Source organism: Eubalaena glacialis, chromosome 5 (genome assembly GCF_028564815.1).
Source record: "Eubalaena glacialis isolate mEubGla1 chromosome 5, mEubGla1.1.hap2.+ XY, whole genome shotgun sequence".
In the NCBI taxonomy this organism is placed as follows: Eukaryota; Metazoa; Chordata; class Mammalia; order Artiodactyla; family Balaenidae; genus Eubalaena; species Eubalaena glacialis.
In genome coordinates this window covers 976,552-984,692 of record NC_083720.1, presented here as the reverse complement: position 1 = coordinate 984,692, position 8,141 = coordinate 976,552, and the positions used below count along the sequence as shown (strand labels likewise).

The following is an 8,141-nucleotide window of genomic DNA, read 5'->3' as shown; positions in this document are numbered from 1 at the left end:
TGTCCTCAGAGGCACAGTTCGGCTCCTGGTTGCCCTCCCGGGGAAGTGGGGGGTGGATGTCTGTGCCGCAGACAGACGCAGAAGGGGCCTCCTGCCTTTTCTGAACAGTCCGCCACTGGCTGGGCCCGTCTGGGGTGTCACCTGGACAGCGGGGATTTGGAAGCTGCCCGGGTTTTTTGGGGTTTTTTTTGGCCACGCCGCGCAGCATGTGGGATCTTAGTTCCCTGACCAGGGATTGAACCCTTGTCCCCTGCAGTGGAAGCGTGGAGTCTTAACCACTGGACCTCCAGGGAAGCCCCGGAAGCTGCCCAGGTTTAGCTGAAAGAGAAAAGCACAAAAATAAGGTGCCGAGGGGGCCGGGGTGCTGCAGGGCCACGTGTCGGGGGGGCGAGACGGGAAGGTGGCCGCAGGGGACGTGGTGGTGGTGGTGTCAGGATGTCTGGAGAGCCCCCAGGTTGGCTCTTCGGCGGGGGCTGGAGGAGGGGACCCTGGCCTGGCTGAGGCTGCTGTAGGGCCCAGGCGGGGAAGCGCGGGAGAGTCGGCGATGGCAGGGGCAGCGCTGTGTGTAGGAGTGAGCCCAGCCGGGCCCAGCCCCAGGGGACCCTGGGCAGGTGGCGGGCGGGCAGGGGAGGGCTCCCCACATCCCTGTCCAGCTGGGCCGGCCGTGGCTCTCCAGGCAGAGCACGCCTGCGTCACCCCAAGCTGCTCGGGGTCAGCCTGCAGGCCTGGGCGGCCGCGGAGGGGCATCTTGGGAGCCCAGGCGAGCACCGCTGCTCCGCAGCTTCCAGCCTCCTGACCTCTTCCAGGTGAGTGCCTTGTGACCCCCATGCTGGTTGCCCCCAGATAGTAAATACCTTGGATTTGGAGGGTCACATACAGTCTTCTCCCCCCAGAAGTGGAAAATCCATCTGAGCTCTCTCGGCCAGTCACCGTTCAGGGGTCGCTTGCTGATGCCTGAATTCGGGGAATTGAAGGATAAAGTCAAAGAAAGAAGGAAAGCGATAGTAAAATAAGAGCAGAAACGAAGGAAGCGGACAGAGCCAGAGCGAGGAGACTCGGAGTCTTGCCTCCGATGCACTCAGGTGACGGGCCGAGCGGGACGGAGCCCAGAGGGACAGTCAGGGGCGACAAGAGGACAAAGCCTGAGGGCAGCAGGGACCCTGACGATGGTGAGAGGGCGAGGTGGGCGGCGGGGAGGAAAGGGCAAATTCCCGGGAAAATAGTGCAGAAACTGCTGCCGGAAGTCAGAACCCAGGGGTAGTCCTGCAGCCACTGAACAAAACGGGCCGTGGCTCAACATCTTCCTGCAAAGACCACACACACCCCAGATGACTTTGGGCAAATCCTACAAAATACACAAGATGGAGGGGATTCCAGTTGGAGAAGACACGCTCCCGAGAATCGAGTGTGGCCAGGGAGACCCTGACATGACGGCGTGGAGGGACGGTGGGGGTGGGATGGAGCTCAGCGGTGGTCAGGGTCAAGGGTCAGAGTGGTCAGGGTCGAGGGCAAGCAGGATCCGTCTCCTGGCCTCCACCCCAGGCCTCCGGACAGCAGGGAGAGGGCCCTGGTCCCCTCACAGGGGCCACCAGCCCGTAGGCGCCAAGCCCCTCCTCCCTTTCCCCGGGCCCCCTGACCTTGACCCCCTCCCCCCACCAGTGCTCAGCCGGGCCCCTCTCCCGAGGTGCCCGCAGCCCATGGACTTCCCGACTGTGGGCTGCCCAGGTGTCGAGTGGGAGGGGAAGTGACTGCCCATCATGCACCTTTTTCTATTTTTCTGCAGCTGTGGATATAGCTTTTAAAAACCTATTTTAAGTTGATTTTGGTAATTTATATTGTCTTAGAACGTTGTCAGTTTCATCAAGAATATCCCACGTACTAACCTGTCACTTTTAATCCCGGCTCTCTGGTCCCCTCTTCTGGGCCCGCACGGCGTCTGGGTTCTCTCGCTCTGTTGATTAGCCTGGTCAGACGTATGTTTATTTTATTTATTTATTTTGAGGAACCAGCGCTTGGATTTACTGATGAGTTCCCCCATTTTTCTTGTTTCCAATTCATTAATTCGCCTTTATCTGTACTCCTCGCTCCTGCCTCCTGTGGGTTTACTTTATTGTTCTGTTTTCCCTCCTTGTGTCGAATGTTTAGTTCATTTATTTTCAGTCTCTCTCGCTCAGTAATAAAAACATTTAAGGTTGTGAATTCTCTGACAACCCCTCCTGAAGCTGGCCCCGGGGATGTGCAGTCTCTCTCCCAATACTTGTAAAATCGTCTGTCACAGCAACTTTCATTTGCTCTCTGACCTAAGAGTTATTTAGGAGAGTAGCTTTGAATTTCCAAATCATCTGGCTTCTTTTTTAGATCCTTTTAGCAATTTTTAGTTTCACCGCATTGGTTTAAATAATGCGGCCTATAAATGTCTCACCGTTTGGAATGTGGTGAGGCATGCGTGCATGTGTGTGCATGTGTGTACCTATGTGCACACATATGCAAGTGTGCACACCCACGTGCCCACACATGAGCCTGCGTGCACCCGCATGTGTGCACCTGTGGGCCCACGTGTGTGTATGTGCACGCATGGGTTTGTGTGCCTGCCCATGTATGGCCGTATACATGTGTAATGTGTGTGCGTGCACGGGTGTGTATATGCTCGTGTGGGGCTGTGCCCGCCTGCACGTGTGTGCATGCACACGTGTGGGGAATGTTCTGTGGTTTCTGGCCGGGTGAGGGCTGTCCAGTCAAGGGCGTCCAGGAGGGGACTCAGGCCCCATCCACCTTCCAGTTTTGTCCACCCGGTCCTGGGTCTCTGGCTGAGGTCTGGGCGCTGGAGCTGGGTTCCCCAGGTGCTCACGGCGACATCCCTGATCTCGCGCCCCTTGGTGGCTCTCGACGGCCAGGACTGCTTGTTAACAGGCTGAAAAGACACCTTGGAGGCCCCCCAGCGGGCGGCCTGGGAAGGGCTTGTTGGGGATCCTTGTGCTGGTGGCAGAGGGTGGGGCTCGTCCTGTGGCCCCAGGTCCTCCCTCCACCCCCGAAGACAAGGAGCAGAGCGCGGGGAAGACCCGGGAGATTCACAGAAAGTCCAATTTTATTCCTAGTTTGCTAATGATAAAAAACATGAACGAATGTTGAATTTTCGTTTATTCGTCTGTTGAGATGATCATACGATGTTTCTCCTTTAATCTGTACATGAGTTTTCTAGGGCTGCTGCAACAAGTACCACAGACTGGGGGGGGTGGTGCGTTGGGGGGCCTCAGACAACAGGCATTTGCTCCCCACGGTCCTGGGGGCTGCAAGTCCCACTTCAGGGTGTGCGCGGGGCTGGGTCCTCCTGAGGTGGCCTCTCCTGGGCGTGCAGACGGCCATCTCCTCCCTGTGTCCTCACGTGGTCGTCCCTCTGTGTGTGTCTGTGTCCTAATCTCCTCCTCCTATAAGGACACCAGTCAGATTGGATCAGGGCCCACCCTTGGGACCTCATTTTACATTATTCACCTCTTTAAAGACCCTGTCTCCAATTTTTTTTTTTATTGTGGTAAAATACATATAACATAACATTTACCACGTTAACCATTAAAAAAATTTTTTTTATTGGGGTATAGTTGATTTACAATGTTGTATTAGTTTCAGGTGTCCAGCAAAGTGAATCGGTTATACCTATACATATATCCACTCTTTTTTAGATTCTTTCCCCATAGAGGCCATTACAGAGTATTGAGTAGAGTTCCCTGTGCTCTACAGTAGGCCCTTATGAGTTACCTATTTTATATATAGTAGTGTGTCTATGCCCATCCCAGTCTCCCAATTTATCCCTCCCCCCCTTACCCCCTGGTAACCATAATTTTGTTTTCTACATCCGTGACTCTACTCCTGTTTTTAAGTGCACAGTTCAGTGGCATTAAGTACATTCAGGTTGCTGTGCAGCCGTCACCATCCATCTCCAGAACTTTTCCATCTTCCCAAACTGAGCTCTGCACCCATTAAACACTAACCTTCCGTCCCCCTCCCCTGGCTCCCCCTCATCTGCTTTCTGTCTCTGTGGATTTGACTCCTCTAGGGACTCATATAAGTGGAATCACACAGTATATTTTTTTTTAACTGACTTATGTCACTTAAATGTCCTCAAGGTTCATCCATGTTGTAGCAGGTGTCAGAATCTCCTTCCTTTTTAAGGCTGAGTAACATTCCACTGTGTGGATGGACGCTTGGGTTGCGTCTACCTCTTGCCTGTTGTGAATAACGCTGCTATGAACGTGGGGGTACAAATACCCCGCTGATACCCTGCTTTCAGTTCTTCTGAGCGTGTGACCAGCAGTGGAATTGCTGGGTCCAGTGGTGACTGTTCAGTTTTTTGAGGAACCTCCACACTGTTCTCCAGCAGCTGTGCCATCTCACGTTCCGCCAGCCTTGCACAGGGCTCCAGCTTCTCCACATCCTGGCTGACGCTTGTTGTTTTCTGTTGTTTTGGATAGTAGCCATCCTCATGGGGTGAGGTGGTGCCTGTGGAGTTTGTTTGTTTTCTATTATGTTGCTGGTATTTAACTTACCTGCATCATAGTAGGAAATTTGCTGGAAGTTTATGGCCTGACATATGGCCAATTTTTATAGATATTCCACCTGTGCTTGAAAAGAATATATATTCTGAAGGTGTAGCGTTCCATATATGTCTGTGAGATCTAGGTTTATTGTACAAATCTTTATCGTTATTGAATTTTTTTGTCTACCTGATATATCAAGTATTGATAGCTGTGTTAGATTCTATGATGGCCAAATTGTCTATTTCTCCTTGTAGTTTTGTAGGTGCATTCACGTTTAGAATTATATATTTCTGTTGAGTTGAATCTTTTATGGTTGCAAGTTAACCCTCTTTGTCTCTACTGATAATTTTGATTAAATTCTATTTTGTGTAATGTTAAAATAGCTATAATGTCTTTCTTTTGGTCGCCATGTTTACCATTTTTGATGCCCTTCATTCCTTCCAGCAGATCTGAGTTTCCACTGGATATCATTTGTCTTCAGCCTGAAAACCCCCCTTTAGCATGTATTGTAATTGGGTATGATGGCTCAGCTTTCATTTATCTGAAAATATCTTCATTTCGCCTTAATTTTTAAAGGATAGTTTTGCCACACATGGAATTCTAGTTTGTCTCGTTCCTTCTTTAAAGAAACAATTCCATTGTCTTCGGGCTTGCATAGTTTTTGCTGAGAGGTCAGAAGTGATTTTATTGTTGAATCCCTGTAAGTGATGTGTCTTTTTTTTTTTTCTTCTGGAAGTGTTTGAGATTTTCTCTTTAGTTTTGGTTTTCAGCAGTTGGCCACATCTAGGAATGGTTTTTCTTTGTATTTATCTTGCATGGTTGCTGCTGTTTCAGCCAGCTTCTGAACTCAGTGGGTTGTTAGAATTTTTTCTGTAGTCTTCTGTCTTCTGCCCTCTGGGCCTCCAGCTCCATGCCTGTTAGACACTTGATAGTTTGGACTGTTGACCGAGACTGCTGACCCCCCACCATGCCAGGTGCCCACCCCGGGTGCCCGTGAGGAGAGGCTCATCTCTCTGTGCAACTCAATTCTTCAGGCCGCCCTGCAGGCGCTGCTTTTCCTGCATCCCTGGCTTTAATGTGATGAGTTTTCTTGTCGGGAACCGAGGGTTTCAGCATCCTCTGCATTCTGACCAGAAGCGGACGTCACTGGGTGTATATTTTTACATCCTTTTGTGTTAAATCTTTCAGTAGCCTTGTATGTTAGGTCTTTGGTGAACAGACCAGAGTGGTTTTCTTAATCCTACCTCCAGCTTTCCCTGGAGAAGTAGGTGTTTTTTCACTTATTGTAAGTCTTCTGTCACTGGATTCTGTGGCTTCTCCCTCTCCTGGTCGTGATGTTATGAGCTCTGTTTCTGCTCTGTAAGTGGGTGCCCCGCCGTCATAATGAGCTTCCTTACCTCGCAAAGTCTGAAGCTCACCCAGGTCTTTGCCTCCCCCCAACACCAGGACCTTGGTCACTTTAATTCCGGCCCTGCCCTCTTGGCTTTCTGTCCTCTTCTTGTGCACGGGCAGCCTCGTTTTACCCACAGGACGTTGACAGTTCTGTCATGTGCTGTCAGTGGCTGTGGGTGTCCCCACATATGTCCCACCCCGATGGCTCTTCCTTGCCCTTTGCACAGCACACGTTTCCTCGGGGTCACCCTCGGTCCTGCCGCCGGGGCTTCTCCAAGGACACTTGCAAGCAGCCGGCTTCCCTCGGTGGGCCAGCTAGCCACGGCACACCCACCACCTGCGGAGCCTGATGCAAGTGTGGGTGCGGCCCACGGTCGGCGTGAACCCGGGAGGCGGGGGTCATGGGCTGTCTCAGAGGCCGCCCTCTGCTCAGTTAATGCCCTTTCAGCTCAGGGGAACTTTCTCTGGGTCCTGCATGTGCCCCGTGCTGGGACCCCTGCCCAGGGAGCTCCCCTTCAGCTGGGAACTCGCTCCAGGAACAAGAAACCACAGTGACAGATGACAAATGAGACCCCACAGCATTGCAGGGACTGCAGCGGAGAGAGCGTGCTGCGGCACCTGGGATGAACACCAGCCCTGCCGCTCCCAGGGCGAGACCTGGGACACGTGGGGTGACAGAGACGCTTGCTGTGGGTGCCGCCGTGCGGGAGGGTCATGTTGTCCACACCTGTGCAGCCAGGAGCTCCCTGGGGCGAGGCTGTGGGGAGCCCGGGCGGGCACAGGTGGGCGAGCACAGGTGAGGGGGCTGGAGGGGAGCTGGGGCCAGGCAGATGCAGCGGCCACAGGACCAAAGCCTTCCCTCTCCGGTATTATTATTTTAAAAGTCTTACACGATTAATTGCAAACATCTTTTTACTGTTAGTGTATGAGATTTATTGATTTAGGTATTAATTTCATATATTACTATACATCCAAGTTATCTCATTGTCTTTTTTCTTTTAAATATGGAACGCTTCACGAATTTGCGAGTCATTCTTGCACAGGGACCATGCTAATCGTCTCTGTATCCTTCCAATCTAATTGTCTTTTTAAAACTTGCTTTGAGGTGAAATTCACATGACATAAAATTAACCAATTTAAAGTGGCAGTTACTACATTGACAGGGTTGTGCAGCCACCATCTCCATCCAGTTCCGAGGCATTTCACCCCGTGGCCCCAAAGAAACCCCCTACCCTTGGCCATCACCCCACCAACCTGCTCTGTTTCTGTGGATTTACCTATTCTGGACATTTCACGGAAATGGAATCGTACATCAGGGCCCTTCGTGCGGGAGAGGAAGAGACCTCGGGAGGCGGGGGATGGGTTCTGGGCTGAGCGTCCCCACGTGATCAAGGCTCAGCAACCGGCAGCCCTCGGGCCAAACCCAGCGTCTGGCTGTTTCCTAAGCGCAGCGCATCAGGCGGCAGAGGTGAGCAGGGGCGGCAGAGGCTGTCGGGCCCACAAGAGGGAAATGCTGCCTCTGGCGCTTTGTGGAATCTGCGGACCCCGCGGTCAGTGCCCAGTTCTCCCAGTCACCCAGCCCCGCCACCGACGCCTGGCTGGATGCGTGGCCGCCGCTGGCCTGGAGGTGGTGCTCGCCGTCGACAGAAGGATACAGGGTGCTGGACCGGGGTCGGGAGGTCCGGGGCCCGGCCTGGAGCTGCAGTGTGTCCCCCGGGAGCCCCAGTTCTTTGGGCCCCAGCGTAGCATCTGTCCAATGGGGATTGACGCCCATTCTCCTGGCTTCCTGGGAGTGCGGCCAGACTGCCTTGCGCCCGCCTCGTGGGTGCAGCTCGGCTCAGGGCGGCTGGCAGGGGTGGCTGATGCCCTTGTGCGTGAGGCGCAGGTCCTCTGTCCTGCTGTCCTGGCACAGACCTCCACCAGCCCCGGCAGGCGGGCGGCAGGACACCCTGTCTTTTAACAGATACCAAGGCCTCCTCCTTCAGGGGCGCTGGGGACACAGGGGGCAGGGGGTCCTCACCCAGGCCCAGGGCCTGGCTTCTCCTCCCAGCATGGTACCTCCTCTGTCTGAATGGACCCGGGGCGTGAGGGCGAGATGGACTGACTGGGGCAGGGTGTCGAGCGGCCGCGGTTTTCGCCCCTCTGTCGTGGTTTTGGCCTTTGCGGGGGGGAGCCCTGATCTCAGAGCTGCCTTGGGTGGCCCAGGTGGGTCTGTGT

General features: G+C 53.5%; 1 pseudogene; it reads right to left on the bottom strand.

Moving 5' to 3' along the window:
• Nucleotides 1-6,922: 6,922 nt before the first annotated feature.
• LOC133092867 (U6 spliceosomal RNA) lies at nucleotides 6,923-7,018 on the bottom strand (annotated as a pseudogene).
• Nucleotides 7,019-8,141: the final 1,123 nt, after the last annotated feature.